General features: G+C 43.1%; 2 non-coding genes and 4 pseudogenes across 2 annotated transcripts; all 6 read left to right on the forward strand.

Annotated features, from left to right (window-relative positions):
• The first annotated feature begins 3234 nt into the window (after nucleotides 1–3234).
• Nucleotides 3235–3353, forward strand: LOC141268048 (5S ribosomal RNA; annotated as a pseudogene).
• A 932-nt stretch (nucleotides 3354–4285) lies between these two features.
• LOC141267242 (5S ribosomal RNA) lies at nucleotides 4286–4404 on the forward strand. Its single transcript, XR_012321252.1, has one exon. It is a non-coding gene; the product is annotated as a 5S ribosomal RNA (ribosomal RNA).
• A 621-nt stretch (nucleotides 4405–5025) lies between these two features.
• LOC141267478 (5S ribosomal RNA) lies at nucleotides 5026–5145 on the forward strand (annotated as a pseudogene).
• A 4194-nt stretch (nucleotides 5146–9339) lies between these two features.
• On the forward strand, nucleotides 9340–9458 carry LOC141267161 (5S ribosomal RNA). The gene has a single exon (XR_012321175.1). It is a non-coding gene; the product is annotated as a 5S ribosomal RNA (ribosomal RNA).
• Nucleotides 9459–10079: 621 nt separating this feature from the next.
• Nucleotides 10080–10199, forward strand: LOC141267326 (5S ribosomal RNA; annotated as a pseudogene).
• Nucleotides 10200–17854: 7655 nt separating this feature from the next.
• Nucleotides 17855–17974, forward strand: LOC141268360 (5S ribosomal RNA; annotated as a pseudogene).
• Nucleotides 17975–22054: the final 4080 nt, after the last annotated feature.

Raw genomic sequence — 22054 nt, forward strand, 5'->3', positions numbered from 1 at the left:
GCCTCCCCATAGAGACTATGATTGTACCATTGAATTTGTCCCTGGCGCGACTCTTCCTAACAGTCGTTTATTTAATCTTACTATTCCTGAAAGAAAGGCTTTGGAAGAATACATACAGACAAGCTTGGCCGCCGGTCACATTAGGCCTTCCAAGTCTCCTGTGGCTGTTGGATTTTTTTTTGTAAAAAAAAAAGATGGCGGTTTACGTCCTTGTCTGGACTTTCGTGAGATTAATAAAATTACTGTACGCAATCCTTACCCACTGCCATTGATTCCTGATTTATTTAACCACTTAGTGGGGGCCAAGTGGTTTTCTAAAATTGATCTCCGGGGGGCATACAATTTGTTGCGCATGAAGGAGGGTGATGAATGGAAGACTGCTTTTAACACTCCTGTGGGTCATTTTGAGAATCTGGTTATGCCTTTTGGTCTCACCAATGCTCCAGCATTTTTTCAGAATCTTATTAATGATATCCTTAGACCTTTAATCGGCAAAAATGTGGTTGTGTATTTGGATGACATTTTGATTTATTCGCCGGATCTGGAGTCTCATTGGCGGAGCGTACGTGAGGTATTACAGTTATTAATGGACAATTCGCTTTTTGCTAAGCTGGAGAAATGTGAGTTCGCTGTACAGAGAATTAGTTTTTTGGGCTACATTATCTCCAGTGAAGGTTTTGAGATGGACCCGGTTAAAGTTCAAGCTGTGCAGGAATGGCCTAGGCCTATTGGTTTGAAATCGATACAGAGGTTTTTGGGTTTCGCCAATTATTACAGAAAATTCATAAAAAATGTTTCTATTATTGTCAAACCGCTGACCGATCTCACCAGGAAAGGTGCTAATGCGGTTCAGTGGACTTCTGAGGCCATTGAAGCTTTTGTGTTTCTAAAGGAGAGGTTCACCTCTGTTCCCATCCTTATGCAGCCTGATGTGACTAAGCCGTTTTTGGTTGAGGTTGATGCTTCTTCGGTGGGGGTTGGTGCGGTGTTGTCTCAGGAAAACAAGGATGGAGTACATCCCTGTGCCTTTTTTTCAAAAAAATTTTCCGAGACTGAACTTAATTACGATATTGATAATCGGGAATTGCTGGCGATTAAACTCGCATTTGAACACTGGCGTCATCTCTTGGAAGGTGCTGAATTTCCCATTCAGGTTTTCACTGATCATAAAAATCTGATCTATCTTGATGCTGCCAAGCGCTTGAATGCCCGTCAGGCTAGGTTGGCACTTTTTTTCTCGCGGTTTAATTTTTCCGTTACTTACATCCCGGGTACCAAGAATGTTAAAGCGGATGCTTTGTCTCGCAGCTTTTCTCCCATGGTCGGTGTTGAGGAGGAAGAGGAGACCATTTTACAAGAAGGTGTTGTGATTGCTGCTTTGGACTCCGTTTTGGAGGATGAGATTCTTAAAGCACAGGAGAATGCCCCATCTAACACTCCCCATGGGAGGTTGTTTGTGCCTAGGACCTTTAGGAGAGATTTGTTTGTTGAGTGTCATGAGTCTCGGTTGGCAGGTCATCCAGGAATTTCTGAGACCAAGAGACTTGTGGGTCGCAGTTTTTGGTGGCCTGGATTGCAGAAGGAAGTCATTAAGTGGGTGCGCCAATGTACTGTGTGTGCAAGATCCAAGTCTTCGCATGCTCCTGCTGCGGGGTTGCTTTGCCCTCTGGAGGTTCCTAGTGCACCTTGGACACATCTGGCTATGGACTTTATTACTGACCTTCCTCCCTCTGAAGGTTTCACGGTCATCTGGGTGGTCGTGGACCATTTTAGCAAGATCTGTCACTTGGTTCCCTTCATCAAACTGCCTTGCGCTAAGACACTCGCTAAGGCCTTTGTCAAGGAGATTGTCAGACTACATGGTGTTCCTACTGACATTATTTCTGATAGGGGACCTCAGTTCGTGGCTCGTTTTTGGCGTGCCTTTTGTGACAGGTTGGGAGTTCATTTGTCGTTTTCATCCGGATATCATCCTGAGTCTAATGGCCAGACAGAAAGGAAGAACCAGGATGTTGAGCAGTTCTTGCGTTGTTTTGTGGCAGACAATCAAGAGGGGTGGTCTGAGTTTCTGTCACTTGCTGAATTTGCTCTTAACAACCATACATCCTCTTCTGCTGGGTGTTCGCCTTTTTTTTGTTGTTCTGGGAGACATCCATCTTTTGGGTCATTTTCCAAATTGGTTTCGGCTGTGCCTGAGGAGGAGAGTTTTTCCGGTGATTTGGAGAGAGTTTGGACGGATGTGCGTGGTAATCTTCAGGAGGCTAACAAAAAATCTAAGAGGTACTTTGATAGGAAACGGCAAGAGATTTTGTTTGCGGTTGGTGACATGGTTTGGTTGTCCTCTAAGAATCTGCGATTGAGGATTCCTTCTAAAAAATTGGGTCCCAAGTTCGTAGGGCCCTTTAAGGTACTTCAGATAGTTAACCAATCTGCTGTTAGGCTGGAGGTTCATACGTCCTGGAGGATTAATCCGGTGTTTCATGTTTCTCTGTTGAAAAAAGCTGATGTGTCGGATGGTGACGCCTCTGCCACTGTTCCTCCGGTGGTGGAGGACGGGGTATATGAAATTTCCCGCATCCTAAATTCTAGACGGTATAGAGGGAGTTTGCAGTATCTCGTCGCTTGAAAGGGTTTCGGACCTGAGGATAACTCATGGGTGAGAGCGGATTATGTTTCTGCCCCCAGACTTGTCCGAGCGTTTCACAGGAGGTTTCCTGGTAAGCCTGGGCCTAGGGGATCCGGAGGATCCTCTTAGAAGAGGGGGTACTGTTACAACTCTCCTGTTAGTTTTTTTTTAGTTTGCTGGTCACATGACCATTTTGCCTATTTAATCCGGCTCCGCCCACCTGGCTTTGCTGGACTTCATTTGTATTTACTACTGTTGAGCTAGCTTGTTGCTCTGTTGCCGTTCTCTGTTAGTTTTGCTAGGTCTTCTGACCCCTATGCCTTTTTGTTGTATGTTTGTCTTTGACTGCTACTATTTCTGCTAGGAGGTGTCCAACTTTTCCCAGTCCCTAGATCTTGTAGGGATCCCTCCCTCACATCTATAGGTCTGCGTTCAGACTAGCCGAGGACTTTAGCGGGTCTGATCGCAGGATCAGGTTCCCCGTTACATCGTAGGGATCTAGCTTAGTTCTATAGTAGGGATAGATCTCCTTTCTTTCCTTAGTCTCTGTAGCAGATCATAACAAAGCGATCCTGACAAAGGCTGGCCGGGCGATGGATCGAGCAGCGTCTTTTGGCCATACCACCTTGGATGCGCCTGATCTCGTCTGATCTCAGAAGCAAAGCAGGGCTGGGCTCGAACAGTACTTGGATGGGATACCTCCTGGGAACACCGGGTGCTGTAGACCATTTTGATGACGTTTTGCCCTACTGTCCAGCTCGGCTAGCATGGAATGGCGCCTTGCCGGACACCGACCTTAAGTAACTTAGATGATGGAAGCCCCAAGGTCTCTGAGCCAGTTGGCAGCTAAGTACGCTACCCCGCCGCCCTTCACGCAGGCCTGACACCAAGCTCCTTGCCACGGCTAGGAGTGCTTATTGACTCCGCAGCTCGCCGTGTGGAAATGATGGCGTTAAAAGCACCCGGGGCCGTGAAGGGGCAGGCTTTCAGCAGGTGCCCAGGGAAGGTTTTGGATGCCGGCCGCCTAGCGAGGGCCAGCAGAAGTAACATGTTTCTCTGCAAAGAAGCTTGTGTAACCAAGCCAGACGGCTGACAAAGAGCTAACCTCAGTGCAAGGAAGGCAAGGAAGGTGCGGAAGGAATTGGGGAGGGGGGGTGATTCCTGCTAGGGCCCTGAAATCATAAAACAGGCAGGAGAGTCTGACGCATGGTGACGGAGAGGTTGTAGGGGCAGATAGGGGGTGTTGTCACGTGCGAGCACGTGTGCATGCTGGCTTGTGTGTGAGAGTGCACTTCCTAGGTGTTGCGCGCTGCAGACAGTCAGTTCCCTTTCATTAAAAGTTAATCCCCGGCTGCAGGCTATTAGAAAGCAACTAACCGCACTCTACTCACCCTACCCGGGTCTACCGGTGAGTCTCGCCTCTGCTCCCGGCCTGTGGCATTGGCCGTGAAGCTGACGTTCCGTCGACAGCGCTGCAGCCGATCAGTGAGCTCAGCGGCTCTGAGTGGGGCGTTCTGTCTTCAAGACCTTTTAAGGAAGCCAGCAAAAAAATTGAAGAGAAGGGAAAGCACAAAAGGACCTGGTCTTCCTGAACGCTGGAAAGGGCATCCGCCAGCCAGCATTCAAAGTAGAAAAGCAGAAAGTGAGAGGCTTGTCTCTGCCTACGGCCACACCACCCTGAACACGCCCGATCTCGTCTGATCTCAGAAGCTAAGCAGAGTTGGGCCTGGTTAGTATTTGGATGGGAGACAACCTGGGAATACCAGGTGCTGTAGGCTTTTGCTTTTTCCTTCTTTCCACCAGCAGGGGGCACTCTCTTCTATGCCTTTTTTCCATTCCCTTTCACAAGTGCACACATTCATTCTCTTTTCTTTCTTTCATTTGCTTTCTCTCTTGCGCTATTTCATCTCTGCAAAATACCAGCATCCTTCTGATCACCGTGGGCCTCCAGCATTGTTGCTTATTTATTTTTAATACTAGGCTCCTTTTCACCAGGACCAGCGTCTCCCGGGTGGCTGGAGGCAACAACCGGTAACCCCAAGCAGAAGACCTTTGCAGGCAACACGACCCTCCCCCCTGAAGAGCAGCTCAAAGTCACTGGCAACCATCTCACCCTCTTCCTTCATTCACCCCTGGACGTCTCGCTCTGCCCCCAAGTTACGGGTCCAGCTTGCTCTTTTTGTCACATTACCCCAATTAAGGGTTTAGCCTGCAGGAGACCCTGCGCCGAGCCATTTTTGAAGACACCTGATGCGGCGGGTGAATCACTGCTAAACAAACCACACCTGTAGGGACGGCACCGCCTTTGCATGGACCCTTCGGAGCCCGCCTCGTCACGGCCAGATTGCTCGCCACCAAGCGATCCTGAGAAAGGCTGGCCGGGCGATGGATCAAGCAGCGTCTACTGGCCATACCACCTTGGATACGCCTGATCTCGTCTGATCTTGGAAGCAAAGCAGGGCTGGGCTTGGACAGTACTTTGATGGGAGACCTCCTGGGAACACCAGGTGCTGTAGACCATTTTGATGACGTTTTGCCCTACTGCCCAGCTCGGCTAGCATGGAACGGCGCCTTGCCGGACACCGACCTTAAGTAACTTAGATGATGGAAGCCCCAAGGCCTCCGAGCCAGTTGGCAGCTAAGTACACTACCTCACCGCCTTCACGCAGGGCTGACACCGAGCTACTTGCCACGGCTAGGAGTGCTTATTGACTCCGCAGCTCGCCGTGTGGAAATGATGGCGTTAACACTAGAACTACTGATGGAGTCATTTTGACTCCTTTCGTTTTTTATTTCTCTTCTGTGACTACATTTTTCAGAATTCCGGCTTGAAACTTGGTGACTTTTCCTCAAATATGATGTGAAAAAAGATTTTGTGAGAATAAATAATTTTGGTGAAAAATTTGCGCGTTTTTTTCAAAATTTACCAAGAACTACTGAAGGGAGTCATTTTGACTCCCTACTATATTTTGAGGTCCTTTTGTCACTAAATGTTGCTATAAAGTTTTGTGCATAATTTTTTCACTCTGTCTTATTTACCCTGATGTTCATATAGATGTAGTTCAATTTACATGTCAACTTTTCACATTTTCCTTGTGTTTTACCTGCTTGTATTACTGTGTAATGCTGAACAAAATAGCTTGTTTACTCTAGGCTCTTATCTTATGCTAATGAAGGGTGGTGTTTTTCTAAGGTCCTAGCAGGAGACAGTATTCTGGATAGTAACTTTACTTTCAGTTCAGCTGAAGAGACAAAGAGAACAGACGCAGACATACGAGCTCTGAAGACTCATACAGGTATGAATTGTTATGAAATAGTTTAGCTGTCTGTCAACTGATTCAGCCCACCTACTTTTGAAGGTGGCAGAACAGTTATTATTTCTTTTAGTTTTCATTTCATTTCTATTTTTCAGCAGGGAACTATATAGAATTATGGAATTTGTGAGGAATATGGAGAGAAGACGTTTGATAAAGCCTCAGGATATTCTGGCTACTTTGCAATCCATACCGGAGGATGAATGGGAGTCTGAATTGCAGGAACATGTATTTGATTCTGACCGTGATGAAGATTTCATTCCTCAGAACATATCAAGTGAATCTGAAGACTCAGAAGGAACAAATCCAGAAGGTAAGTAGTTATGTGTATTTATTTGTTCTTCCACACACTGAGTTAGGGCCTGTGCACACTAGCAGAATTCTGGCTGAATAGCCATCTGGATATTCTTGCCGCAATACAGGCCGTACCTGCCCGCTCATGCCTGAAGCTCCGCTCCGAACCCCGGGCTGGAGCCGCTGTCAGGGACAGAGCAGCGCTTGCTTACGCGCGAGCACGGCTCCGTCCCAGACAGCGGCTCCAGCCCGGGGTTCGGAGCGGAGCTTCAGGTATGAAACTCCGCTCTGTACCTGAGCGGGCAGGTACGGGCCGGATTGTGGTGAGAATATCCGGTCGGATATTCCGCCGCTAATCCAGCCAGTGTGCACGGACCCTTACAAAACAAAAATTCTAAATATTCATCAACTTTTTTACAGATATTCCAAGCACATCAACTGGGGATCGGGCTCATGCAGTTATGTTGCCTCGTGACCATCCTCCTGGTCGTGGACAGAAAAAATCAGCAAAACGTCCCAGAAATGAAAGAACAACAGATAACGATGGCGGCGAAGGTAATGCAACAACAAACACCAGAGAAGGCGAATCTGAAGGAATACTAGTTTCAGCGGATGGTATTCAATGGAAACCTGTTGAAATTGGAGAACACTTGCCTGGTAGGCGTGACAGCCAAACTATTCTTCGAGAAGCACCTGGCCCTACAGGATACGCCAGAAGAAATATCATTATCGATAGTCCTTTGAGCGCATGGCGTTTATTTTTTGATTCATATATATTGACACATATAAAGAACTGTACGCTTGCAGAAGCATGCAGGAACAATAATTTACAGTTTACTCTATCTGATGAGGAGCTAGATGCATTCATTGCGATATTCTATGCTCGTGAAATATCTGGCACGAAACGTCACTCGATTAGCAGTATTTGGTGTAATGACTGGGGAATACCGTTTTGCAAAGCGACAATGTCTAGGGACCGCTTTGTTGAAATTATGAGGTTTCTCAGATTTGATGAGAAATCTACTCGATCAGAGAGACTGCAAACGGACAAGTTTGCTCTATTTTCTACTGTGTGGGACAGGTTTATTGAAAATTGTATTGCGTGTTACAAACCTGGCCCATACATAACGGTGGATGAGCAACTTTTCCCAAGCAAAACTAGGTGTCCATTCACGCAGTACATGCCTTCCAAACCAGATAAATATGGCCACAAATATTGGCTAGCTGTTGATAAGAGGAGCAAATATCTGGCAAATGGCTTCCCTTATCTAGGCAAAGATGACACACGCCGTGCTGAGGACCGTTTAGCTGACCATGTGGTAATGAAGTTATTGGACCCGTTTTTGAAAAAAGGTCGCAATGTTACAACCGATAATTATTTTACTTCAGTAAAATTAGCTAAACAGCTAAAAAGCAAAGGAACAACCATCGTGGGAACACTGAACAAGATAAGGCGAGAAGTGCCTAAAGAAATAAAATCCATGAAAGAGGAATTGTACAACACTAAAGTGTTTAGAAATGAAGACAATTTTACACTAACAGTATATCAAGGAAAGCCCAACAAAAATGTTGTCATTTTGAGTTCCGTCCATCCAGATGTTGTTGTTGCGTCTGATTCCGCTAAAAAAACTCCAGAAACGGTAAAGTTTTACAATGAAACAAAATATGGAGTAGATGTAGTGGATCAGATGGCACGAAAATATAGCACACGAACATGCACAAGGAGATGGCCTGTTCATGCATTTGAAAATGCCTTAGACTTTGCGGGTATAAATGCATGGATAATATTCAAGGAGATTACCCACCAAAAAATGTCACGCAAGGCATTTTTGCAAACGCTTGTGAGAGAGTTGAGTGGTCCTTATGTCACAGATAGGGCAAAGGGTTCCACGTCCCAAGTTTCTACATGCTCAGAAGTGATGGTTCAAACAAAATTTTGCCAGATCAAAGAAAAGTGCAAGAAAAATACATCTGTCGGAAATTGTAAGACTTGTGGTAAGTCTTTGTGTGGGCAATGTACTGCCATAAATCAAAGGCAATGCCTAAAATGTGAAACACCAAATGTTTAGAAGGTGAATTCTGCGCCATATTTTCATTTTTATGCTCCTCCACCTACATTTTCTCTGCTTTTTGTTCTTCAGTTGTTGTTTATATGTGTGCAACGTCTATTATAATTATTGTTATTTTCTGTAGAAAAATAAGAAAAGCAGAAAAAAAACAATCAAAAGCATTACTGTTGGATCTCACAATAATAATACATTACAAAAAATATAATTATTAATAAATAACCACAAATGAAACTCTAAAAATAAACGAAAACAAGCAAGGAGTCAAAATGACTCCTTTCAGTAGTTCTAGGCGGGGTCACGAGTCCAGTAGTCCTAGTGTTAAAAGCACCCGGGGCCGTAAAGGGGCCAGGCTTTCAGCAGGTGCCCAGGGAAGGTTTTGGATGCCGGCCATCTAGCGAGGTCCAGCAGAAGTAACATGTTTCTCTGCAAAGAAGCTTGTGTAACCAAGCCAGACGGCTGACAAAGAGCTAACCTCAGTGCAAGGAAGGCAAGGAAGGTGCGGAAGGAATTGGGGAGGGGGGGGGGTGATTCCTGCTAGGGCCCTGAAATCATAAAACAGGCAGGAGAGTCTGATGCATGGTGACGGAGAGGTTGTAGGGGCAGATAGTGGTTTTGTCACGTGCGAGCACGTGTGCATGCTGGCTTGTGTGTGAGAGTGTGCTTCCTAGGTGTTGCGCGCTGCAGACAGTCAAAGGGATTGTTCCCTTTCATTAAAAGTTAATCCCCGGCTGCAGCCTATTAGAATGCAACTAACTGCGCTCTACTCACCCTACCCAGGTCTACCGGTGAGTCTCGCCTCTGCTCCCGGCCTGTGGCATTGGCCGTGAAGCTGACGTTCCGTCGACAGCGCTGCAGCCGATCAGTGAGCTCAGCGGCTCTGAGTGGGGCGTTGAGTCTACAAGACCTTTTAAGGAAGCCAGCAAAAAAATTGAAGAAAAGGGAAAGCACAAAAGGACCTGGTCTTGCTGAGCACTGGAAAGGGCAACCGGCAGCCAGACTTCAAAGTAGAAAAGCAGCAAGTGAGAGGCTTATCTCTGCCTACGGCCACACCACCCTGAACACACTTGATCTTGTCTGATCTTGGAAGCTAAGCAGGGTTGGGCCTGGTTAGTACTTGGATGGGAGACCGCCTGGGAATACCAGGAGCTATAGGCTTTTGCTTTTTCCTTCTTTCCACCAGCAGGGGGCACTCTCTTCTATGCCTTTTTTCCATTCCCTTTCACAAGTGCACACATTCATTCTCTTTTCTTTTTTTCATTTGATTTCTCTCTTGCGCTATTTCATCTCTGTAAAATACCAACATCCTTCTGATCACCGTGGGCCTCCAGCATTGTTGCTTCTTTACTTTTAATACTAGGCTCCTTTTCACCAGGATCAGCGTTTCCCGCGTGGCTGGAGGCAACCACCGGTATCCCCAAGTAGAAGACCTTTGCAGGCAACACGACCCTCCCCCCTGAAGAGCAGCTCAAAGTCACTGGCAACCATCTCACCCTCTTCCTTCATTCACCCCTGGACGTCTCGCTCCGCCCCCAAGTTACGGGTCCAGCTTGCTCTTTCTGTCACATTACCGTGATGAAGGGTTTTGCCTGCAGGAGACCCTGCGCCGAGACATTTTTGAAGACACCTGATGCGGCGGGTGAATCACTGCTAAACAAACCACACCTGTAGGGACGGCACAGCCTTTGCATGGACCCTTCGGAGCCCGCCCCGTCACGGCCAGATTGCTCGCCACCAAGCGATCCTGAGAAAGGCTGGCCGGGCGATGGATCAAGCAGCGTCTACTGGCCATACCACCTTGGATACGCCCGATCTCGTCTGATCTCGGAAGCAAAGCAGGGCTGGGCTCAGACAGTACTTGGATGGGAGACCTCCTGGGAACACCGGGTGCTGTAGACCATTTTGATAACGTTTTGCCCTACTGCCCAGCTCGGCTAGCATGGAACGGCGCCTTGCCGGACACCGACCTTAAGTAACTTAGATGATGAAAGCCCCAAGGCCTCTGAGCCAGTTGGCAGCTAAGTACGCTACTCCGCCGCCTTCACGCAGGCCTGTCGCCGAGCTCCTTGCCACGGCTAGGAGTGCTTATTGACTCCGCAGCTCGCCGTGTGGAAATGATGGCGTTAAAAGCACCCGGGGCCGTGAAGGGGCCAGGCTTTCAGCAGGTGCCCAGGGAAGGTTTTGGATGCCGGCCGCCTAGCGAGGGCCAGCAGAAGTAACATGTTTCTCTGCAAAGAAGCTTGTGTAACCAAGCCAGACGGCTGACAAAGAGCTAACCTCAGTGCAAGGAAGGCAAGGAAGGTGCGGAAGGAATTGGGGAGGGGGGGGGTGATTCCTGCTAGGGCCCTGAAATCATAAAACAGGCAGGAGTGTCTGACGCATGGTGACGGAGAGGTTGTAGGGGCAGATAGGGGGTTTTGTGACGTGCGAGCACGTGTGCATGCTGGCTTGTGTGTGAGAGTGCGCTTCCTAGGTGTGGCGCGCTGCAGACAGTCAAAGGGATTGTTCCCTTTCATTAAAAGTTAATCCCCGGCTGCAGCCTATTAGAAAGCAACTAACCGCGCTCTACTCATCCTACCCGGTTCTACCGGTGAGTCTCGACTCTGCTCCCGGCCTGTGGCATTGGCCGTGAAGCTGACGTTCCGTCAACAGTGCTGCAGCCGATCAGTGAGCTCAGCGGCTCTGAGTGGGGCGTTGTGTCTACAAGACCTTTTAAGGAAGCCAGCAAAAAAATTGAAGAGAAGGGCAAGCACAAAAGGACCTGGTCTTGCTGAGCACTGGAAAGGGCAGCCGGCAGCCAGACGTCAAAGTAGAAAAGCAGCAAGTGAGAGGCTTGTCTCTGCCTATGGCTACACCACCCTGAACACGCCCGATCTCATCTGATCTCAGAAGCTAAGCAGGGTTGGGCCTGGTTGGTACTTGAATGGGAGACTGTAAAATAATACTCTTTTCCTGTATTACTTTTTTCTACTGAGGACTTCTCAAAGTATCAATATCACGATATTCTTATAAAAAAATGTATCTATTTATTCTTGGATTGTCCATTAAAAAGAATCAGATTGCAGCAGGTACATACAATAATTAGTTATAAAGTAATTGTCCATTTGTCCATAATTAGCTTAATTGTTTAATTGTTGAGATTCACCCATCTTTCCTTGGATCCTGGCTGGTAAATCATGTCTTTGTCCAGCATGTGTCCAGGCCTACATGTCATCTGCTTCTCAGCATGAAGATTCTGTGTCTTGTGGGGTGGGCAGAGCAAGAGAGCCCCCCCTTTCTGTACCATGGGCTTTTATAGCCAGTCGTATGGACACCTGTTCTACATATGGTAGTGAACCAAAAATACACACATAAATAGCGCATGTCAACTAGACACGATGGCTGAGGCATAGAACTCAGAAAAATGATTATCGATTAACATTCCAAATGAATTTCCATAATTAACCATTTAACATTTCCCGCTTTTTTGAGAATAAAAGGACTTTAACTGAAATTTCTCAAAAGAAGATACATTCATCAATCATTTTTTCTTTCCTTCTTCCTTGGCAATATCATTAAATTTCCATAATAATAATAATAGTAATAATAGTATCAATATCGGATTATTGTTATATAATGATGTGAATTCATGTTATGGTAAGCCGTGACTAATATTAATTTAATATGTATAATTATACTTCCCTATATCTAAATTGAAGCAATCGCGGGTTCAATCGTCATCATCTGATGTCATCGGGTCGTCGTCTCGTCTTCTTCTTGGTTCTTTTATAACACAGTCTTTAGATGAAAACTCTTTTGAAATAAATTACAGCATGTAGATATTGTACAGTCCATAATTGTGTTCATTATTGTTCAGTCCATAAACTGTACTCTTTATTAGAAAGATCATGTGTGTCAGTTGATAAGAAAACAAAGTCCATGGATGAAATGTAGCTTTAATATCTGTGCAGTGTCACCTGGACTTACGTTGGATCGTCTTTGGAATCTTCCGTGTGTCCGCACTGGTCTCGTGTCACTTTTGGAACAGATGTGACGTCTTTGGTCAGTAAAGCAAGGGTTAACTTGACACTTTCCTGCTTTATATAGCACCATAACCAGTACTCAGTCCTTTATATACAACACACATATGCCAGGTATTACCTGTTCACCAGCTTTCATTGAAGCGTTGCAGGTGATAAGAAACCACTGGAACGTGATGAAACTTGAACACAACACAGTACATATAGGATCATCGTCCTCTGCCGTCCTGGTGATCAGTGCTGTGAATTGTATTGTATGTAATGGACACAGTCTATTATAACACTCAGCATTCACACCTGTTACCTTCTGAGACGTCCGGATATCAGTTGCTTCTTCTTGTAACTTTTGAGAATCTCTTTGATTTATAAAAATTAAAAGTCTTTATTAATATAGAATTCATAATTGCGATGTCTTGATTGAAGTCTTCATTCCCTAATCTGATACCAAATCTGGCAGTTTTTCCTAACCTATAATATCACAGCGTACCATAGCAATCAGTAATATCCATCTAATTATTATCAAAATATTAAAATAAATTATGTTTGGAATAATAAACAATAATAGATAATAATTCATTATCAATCAAGTTCTCCATATGATAGAACATTTTTATGTCATAGGTGTATTTACCTTTTCCAACCCATAGGTGTCAGTGTATTTTGAAAAAACAAGTTTTTATATGTTTATTAAACCAATAATATCAAAGAATGTATACTCCTGAACCAAAATGAATAAATATATGAATGTATGAATTAATGAATAAATGAATGAATGAATTGTTGTGTTTACTCAGAAAATGTAAACATTTTTTTCCTTAGCAATATATATTTAATGAAGCAATACTCTTGTATTAGACATTACTTTATTAAATATTAATGTGTTTTCTCAATTGAGATATTGAACTCAAATAAAATCAAATGAGAAGTAAAAAATGAAAAAATAGAAAAATAAGAAGTATAAAGTAAGAATAAAATTTTAAAAATGAAAAATAAAATTAAGAGTAAAAATAAGAATAAAAATAAAAATAAGGCCTTTAAATTTTAATGACAAATGCAGAGTAATTATATTCTCCATAAAAAATACCCTTATATCTCCATTATCTGGATGATTTCATATTTGTCATAACCTTGTACCACCAAAAATTATTAAATTATGCAACTTTGCATGTAATACCCTTCTTAATTATACCATAGTACCTTATTATTATTTCTTCTTTATTAAAATGTGTGGAAAATAAGTATTGATCAAAAGTGATTATGTAATCAGGATCAAAAACACATTTTCCCCCTTAATACCAAAAATATTATTTTATAAAATTTATGAATATATCAGAACTAAATTAAAAATAATTATTCTTCTAGAAATATTGTGCATAAATTTCATATCGATGAGTAGCATAGATTTGACTAAAGAGAGGTGTGTACGTATTTAGGTAACCATTAAAAATAATATTATAGTTATTCAAGAATATTATCATGTGGAAAATTATTCTAAATATAAATTTGCTTTGTAAACCATTTTGATGTGTGGTTGCCCTTATCCACTATTAGTTAAATCAAGAAATAATAATTATTAAAGAAATATAGAAATATATATATGTAGATAATACCTAATTATGTATTATAATTTCCTCAGAATTAAATATATTTTTGTACCTTCACATAAAGAAACATTTTTTTTTTTCAAACATACAAACATACGAGGCCCCTGTCACATCAATCACACTTAGCAGCTACTGATTTACTCATCTGTCACCTTCACTCTGACATTCACAGATCTGTTCAACTCAAACATTCCACATATGAAGTTTTAGATATATATATATATATATATTTAACCCAAAATTGTTGTATCCCAATTTATTAATGCTCATTGCCATATCAATTGAATATCTTTATATTTCTTTGAATATTCCCCAAGTACATATTATATAATATGAGAGTAAGTCACTGGAATTTCAGACACTTGAAAAAACTCTTGTCTTAGATTCTTTTTTCACTGGCTGCCCGGTCTTAAGTTACATCAGTTGAAAATAGAATGAATGGGATCCTATACTATTAGCTCAAAGTTCAAAGGCCGCAGCTGTCACACGTCATGCTGTAAAGCTACTTTAATTTGCACGAACACTTCATGCACAGAAAATATTAGCAACACAAAAGAATTAATAAGTATTACATATATATTATAGTTCAACTAGATATATTGTTATTATTTTAAAATGTTATACACAAAAAAAAAATTCAATTTTTTCACTTCCTGTGTGAATAAAGAAATAAATCCATTTTAGAGTTCTTTGATCAAATCCTGTTTGGAATGAAAACTCTAAGGAAATATAAGAAAATAAAATTAAATATCAAATTCATACAGAAACAGAATTATTTAAATATCTTATACATATATTGGTTGGTTCTAATGTAATTCAAAATATTGCTACTTAAATTTATATATATGAAGTTCTAATTTATTAATTAATATATATATATATATTTTATAAACGTATATATAAATACAATTACATGCAATCTCTACTTAGACAAGTGTATATATATATATATATATATATATATATATATGAACTATTAGAAACTATGTAACTACAATTTTACTGTATAAGATTATAAATAAATATTGAGACATTGTATTACATTTTGATACAACATTATAATTGCAGTTTTTCCTTAGCCACTCCCTAAACCAAATCTTCTGTCTCTCTCAAATATCCCCATTAACGCCCTATTTAGTAAAGACATTTTTCTATCCTTCAAAACCTCAGAGAACTGCCTGTTCTTCTGTCCAGATTCCATGACGTCACTGTGAGTTGGTCGTCTCACCTGTCTCTGTCCATCAGTTTCAGACATTTTCCTTTTTAGAGAATCACAGTTCTGACTGAGAATTAACTCATTCTGTGGAGAGATGGATCTTTGCACTGGCTGATATGGCTTATAACATATATGAAATCTTCTGCGTATTTGATAGAGTTCACTATGGGGATGACTCAGTCTAGGAGAGTTTGATATTGGCTTTTGGTAAGATTTTACCTTTCCTGGTTTTATAAATTTAGCTTGATTTATTTTCTTTTCACGATTCTCATGTTTTCTAACAAAATCCAGCATCTGTGCACATTCAAATAATGAATTTTTTTGTGATGCCATAACTTGGGAAACTGAATTTAGGAATTTGAATTTTTGTACAAAAGTTGTTATCATATGTTGTACTTTTCCATTTTTGATGAGAGCTTTGTACAACCGTTCAAATATGGACATGAATGTATATGTACATTCCTTCCTACCAATCCTTAGTTTCTGCAGATCTTCTATGTTGGGAAAATCCTTTGTGACACAATAAATCAAATATCTTAATCTGTCCGAATCATTTTCCCATCCATTAGGAGAGTCATTTTCACAGGGCATTAAATGTAAACGTCTGGACAATGTCACAGGAATCCATATTTTAAATAATTGATTCCTCTCCTCATTGGATAAATCAAACTTATCAAAGAAGCTCTCAAATGTCTCTGAATTTCTACAGGCATGGATTTTGACATCATATTTTGGCATGATTTTGTATAATTTCAGCAAATTTTTCCTCATTTTAATTTGGAGTTGAGCCTGGGTAATTCCAAAATTCTCTGATATTTTTAGTGGCTCTTGTACGTCCGTTCCTCCTACGTCACTCACGTCTCCTCCCACATCACCTAGTATTTCGGTTTCTCGTATGTCAGTCATGTCTCCTCCCATGTCAGGTTTCTGTATGTCCGTCTCTTGGTCAGACCCAAGGTCACCTTCAGTTACAGACACGTGTCTTACTTCTTGTTCATTTTCCACATTACAGTCAGAATCAGTATCACCGTCTGACACTTCTACACTATTTTCCTGCTTAGAAATCTCTAACACAAGACTATGAAAAAAATCTACCAAATGTAGAATATTTCTCAATTTCTGTTTGTCTCTATTTACCAATTTAGAAGTTAACTGTAAATTCTGCAATTCACATTCTTTGTATAAACTGAGCCACAAAACTTCTATGTCATCTCCTACATTAACTTTGAAATTAATATTACTTTGTTTAGCAAAAGAAGAAATTATATCCATATTTTGCTTACCTTAAGATTCCTTGGCTTCTCTTTATCAGCACGTCCTGTCTTCAGTTCGTCTGATTCTTTTGCTGTGTGATTCTGTTCCTTGATAGTACCTCTGCTTCCTGTGTTTCCTCAGTCTGTAGGTCCTTTCTGCTTCTCGTGACAAACTAGTGAATTTACTGACACGTGAACAACAGCTGTTCAGCTCGTCAGGACTCCCCCCTTGTTCACGGAAGAAATTCACTTACTTAATTTAAAAAACAAAAAAACAGGACTGGCTGGCTCACCATTTTAAAATAATACTCTTCCTGTATTATTTTTTTCTACTGAGGACTTTTCAAAGTATCAATATCACGATATTCTTATAAAAAAATGTATCTATTTATTCTTGGATTGTCCATTAAAAAGAATCAGATTGCAGCAGGTACATACAATAATTAGTTATAAAGTAATTGTCCATTTGTCCATAATTAGCTTAATTGTTGAGATTCACCCATCTTTCCTTGGATCCTGGCTGGTAAATCATGTCTTTGTCCAGCATGTGTCCAGGCCTACATGTCATCTGCTTCTCAGCATGAAGATTCTGTGTCTTGTGGGGTGGGCAGAGCAAGAGAGCCCCCCCTTTCTGTACCATGGGCTTTTATAGCCAGTCGTATGGACACCTGTTCTACATATGGTAGTGAACCAAAAGTACACAAACAAATAGCGCATGTCAACTAGACACGATGGCTGAGGCATAGAACTCAGAAAAAAGATTATCGATTAACATTCCAAATGAATTTCCATAATTAACCATTTAACAGAGACCGCCTGGGAATGCCAGGTGCTGTAGGCTTTTGCTTTTTCCTTCCTTCCACCAGCAGGGGGCACTCTCTTTTATGCCTTTTTTCCATTCCCTTTCACAAGTGCACACATTTATTCTCTTTTCTTTTTTTCATTTGCTTTCTCTCTTGCGCTATTTCATCTCTGCAAAATACCAGCATCCTTCTGATCACCGTGGGCCTCCAGCATTGTTGCTTCTTTACTTTTAATACTAGGCTCCTTTTCACCAGGACCAGCGTCTCCCGGGTGGCTGGAGGCAACCACCGGTAACCCCAAGCAGAAGACCTTTGCAGGCAACACGACCCTCCAATCTGAAGAGCAGCTCAAAGTCACTGGCAACCATCTCACCCTCTTCCTTCATTCACCCCTGGACGTCTTGCTCCGCCCCCAAGTTACGGGTCCAGCTTGCTCTTTCTGTCACATTACCGCGATGAAGGGTTTAGCCTGCAGGTGACCGTGCGCCGAGACATTTTTGAAGACACCTGATGCGGAGGGTGAATCACTGCTAAACAAACCACACCTGTAGGGACAGCACAGCCTTTGCATGGACCCTTCAGAGCCCGCCCCATCACGGCCAGATTGCTCGCCACCAAGCGATCTTGAGAAAGGCTGGCCGGGCAATGGATCGAGCAGTGTCTACAGGCCATACCAACTTGGATACGCCTGATCTCGTCTGATCTCGGAAGCAAAGCAGGGCTGGGCTCGGACAGTACTTGGATGGGATACCTCCTGGGAACACTAGGTGCTGTAGACCATTTTGATGACGTTTTGCCCTACTGCCCAGCTCGGCTAGCATGGAACGGCGCCTTGCCGGACACCGACCTTAAGTAACTTAGATGATTGAAGCCCAAAGGCCTCTGAGCCAGTTGGCAGCTAAGTACGCTACCCCGCCGCCTTCACGCAGGCCTGACACCGAGCTCCTTGCCACGGCTAGGAGTGCTTATTGACTCCGCAGCTCGCCGTGTGGAAATGATGGCGTTAAAAGCACCCGGGGCTGTGAAGGGGCCAGGCTTTCAGCAGGTGCCCAGGGAAGGTTTTGGATGCCGGCCGCCTAGCGAGGGCCAGCAGAAGTAACAAGTTTCTCTGCAAAGAAGCTTGTGTAACCAAGCCAGACGGCTGACAAAGAGCTAACCTCAGGGCAAGGAAGGTAAGGAAGGTGCGGAAGGAATTGGGGAGGGGGTGGTGATTCCTGCTAGGCCCCTGAAATCATAAAACAGGCAGGAGAGTCTGACGCATGGTGACGGAGAGGTTGTAGGGGCAGATAGGGGGTGTTGTCACATGCGAGCACGTGTGCATGCTGGCTTGTGTGTGAGAGTGCGCTTCCTAGGTGTGGCGCACTGCAGACAGTCAAAGGGATTGTTCCCTTTCATTAAAAGTTAATCCCCGGCTGCAAGCTATTAGAAATCAACTAACCGCGCTCTACTCACCCTACCCGGGTCTACCGGTGAGTCTCGCCTCTGCTCCCGGCCTGTGGCATTGGCCGTGAAGCTGACGTTCCGTCGACAGCGCTGCAGCCGATCAGTGTCTACAAGACCTTTTAAGGAAGCCAGCAAAAAAATTGAAGAGAAGGGAAAGCACAAAAGGACCTGGTCTTGCTGAGCACTGGAAAGGGCAGCCGGCAGCCAGACGTCAAAGTAGAAAAGCAGCAAGTGAGAGGCTTGTCTCTGTCTATGGCCACACCACCCTGAACATGCTTGATCTCATCTGATCTCAGAAGCTAAGCAGGGTCGGGCCTGGTTATTACTTGGATGGGAGACTGTAAAATAATACTCTTCCTGTATTATTTTTTTCTACTGAGGACTTCTCAAAGTATCAATATCACGATATTCTTATAAAAAAATGTATCTATTTATTCTTGGATTGTCCATTAAAAAGAATCAGATTGCAGCAGGTACATACAATAATTAGTTATAAAGTAATTGTCCATTTGTCCATAATTAGCTTAATTGTTGAGATTCACCCATCTTTCCTTGGATCCTGGCTGGTAAATCATGTCTTTGTCCAGCATGTGTCCAGGCCTACATGTCATCTGCTTCTCAGCATGAAGATTCTGTGTCTTGTGGGGTGGGCAGAGCAAGAGAGCCCCCCCTTTCTGTACCATGGGCTTTTATAGCCAGTCGTATGGCACACCTGTTCTACATATGGTAGTTGATATGGAATAACGTCTCAGTCTCCCAAAGGATGAGTGCACACACTATCTCTGCAGATTAAAGAAAGTTTTATTGTAGCCACAAGAGCTCTGATCAATATTAGAACAGAACTGCCTCCATTGTATTGGGGCACAATTCTTATAGTATAAATTGTGGGTTGTACATAGTAGGTGGGACATAGGAAGATTATAACATAACCAATCATCTTACAATATAAACAACTAGCATCCAATCATTAGTAATCAGGCGATTACATAAAATGCTTACCTATGTACTTATATAATTACTTGATGCAATGTACCTGTTTTGTTGGTCAATGTGCTTTCCCTAGATCAACCTGACCTCAAAAGGGCATTTTGACTAAGATAAGCAACCCCTGCAAATTCCACAGTGGCTTGGGTAAACTTTACATCTTTGCTTAGAGATTATTGATTAATCTTATTATAATTTAGTTGTTTAAGCAGCATATTTTACTACATTGGTTTATAGGAGTGTTAAAGGGTTATATTAAAAGGGATTAATTGATATGGTATACTAATTTTCCCATCATTTTCCTCTCTCTGATAATAATATTATCACTTGTCACTTACACCTCTACATCAAAGTAATAGTATCTTCTGCCCTCTCTCCGAAAAGGAGGGGGAGGAGCAAGGAGAGGTATTTCAGAATTTTCATTTGCCGGAAGGAGATGAACGTTTAAGACGTTCTTGGGTCTTCGGATTTTGTTTATGGCCCACTTACATAATTTTATGAGCAATATGATGATGAAAGCAAACAGACAAATTTGTAGGAACATGTGACCTACACCGACAATCCATCCTCCTATACCTTTAAACCAGTTAGCAGGGTTCAACCATTGTAACCAACTGCTAAAAATGGTTTCATCATCATGGGAATGTTCTTCTCTGAATCTTTCTTTTAATTCCATGGCTTTGGCGATGTGTTTATCTACTCTGACTGAAAAATTGGCATCTACATAGTTGCAACAGGCAGGACCGATTATCTGACACATACCTCCTTGACTGGCCGTTAAATAGTCTAATACTATAGTATGTTGATTTAGTACTTTTGCATGAAACCGAGTTTGATTGTTTAGTATTAGAATGGCATCGAATACTTCATCTGTGACATTATCAAACAATTCTGCTAATTGTTCAATGTTATGAGAATTGTGGATAGCCAATCCTGTAATTGTGAGAGTGAGTCCAAACTTTGTGTACCATGGAGTGTGTATCAAAGGCTGGGTTTTAGCTCTTCTCTTCTGCATCATATGTCTTGGTATCTGATCAAGGTCTATCTCATCATGGGCGATGGTCCATGTAGCTAGGGTCAATCTTGCTAGGGTACATGTACCAACACCATCATAAGGTAGAAATTTGTAAGCAAAAGTTCCACAAACATAATACATATTTTCTGGAAGAATGATATGTTCTCCACCTAAATGGGATAGTAACCTATAAGAAATTTCAGATGCATACCATATGAGGGGTTGTAACCTCGGGGACGGGCACCAGGGGTGTCTTAGTATTCCTCTTACTGTTTGATTGCATGTATTCGTATCTTCATTATATCCTGAACTATTTATTAAATCATGCAACAAACCTGATGTTCCTTCGGTTAATTCGTATACTAGGCCCCCGAATAGAGTAGATCCTTCATTATTTTCTGATGTATAGGGGACATGACTTGGTAGAAATATAAACTGTAATGATTCTAGATTAACAGGTATGGATCCCAACTCATTATTTGTAATATTAATTCTATTACATCGTATGCTGGAAGATCCTGGACCACATACAGCTATGCTGTGGGGTGTAATGAGGGATAGATCTCGAATCGCTACCCACCATGGTGGAGCTGTCCATCCTGCTATTGGAAGGGACACACGAGTGTTGTTATATCGTGAAGCACTTAGATTTGTGGGGAATGTGAAAGTTTCTTCCAATGACAGGATAAGTTCCTCCATTGGTACAGGAGTAGCTAAGAAAGGCATAGATTTTGAGGATATTGGTGAATGAGTGTGTAACGGGTCTGGGAGGCGGAACCTCTGAGCTACTATACAAGGGGGCGGTCCTTGTAAGGGAGCGGGTGGCGACCAGGGTAGACGGGCAGGCAGTCACAGCAGGTGACTGGGACAGTCTCTGAATGAACGGACAGGAGGTCACGGCAAGTGACCGGGGCAGTCTCTGGATGAACGGGCAGGAGGTCACGGCAAGTGACCGGGGCAGTCTCTGGATGAACGGGCAGGAGGTCACGGCAAGTGACCGGGGCAGTCTCTGGATGAACGGGCAGGAGGTCACGGCAAGTGACCGGGGCAGTCTCTGGGTAAAGGATTGGTACGACCTGTGGCGGCAGATGATAGACGTGAGCTCCCAGGTGAGCAGGCGAGAGTCTCTGGATAATCGGGTGGTCACAGCATGTGACGGCGGAGCCTCCAGGAAGACCAACAGACAGGTAGCAGATGAGCGCTCCCAGGTGAGCGGGCAGGAGTCTCTGGACAGGCGGGTGGTCACAGCATGTGACGGCAGAGCCTCCTGATAGGCTAGCAGACAGGCAGCAGATGAACGCTCCCAGGTGAGCGGGCAAGCTGGTCCTTAGACAGACTGACAGGAGTTGGAAGGCAGACCGTCGGACCTCAGGCTAGCAGGCAGGTAGCAGGATAACAGGCAGGAATTAGACAGCAG

Source organism: Phyllobates terribilis, unplaced genomic scaffold, assembly GCF_046119375.1.
Source record: "Phyllobates terribilis strain yellow unplaced genomic scaffold, ASM4611937v1 Scaffold_4__5_contigs__length_816908805, whole genome shotgun sequence".
Lineage (NCBI taxonomy): Eukaryota > Metazoa > Chordata > Amphibia > Anura > Dendrobatidae > Phyllobates > Phyllobates terribilis.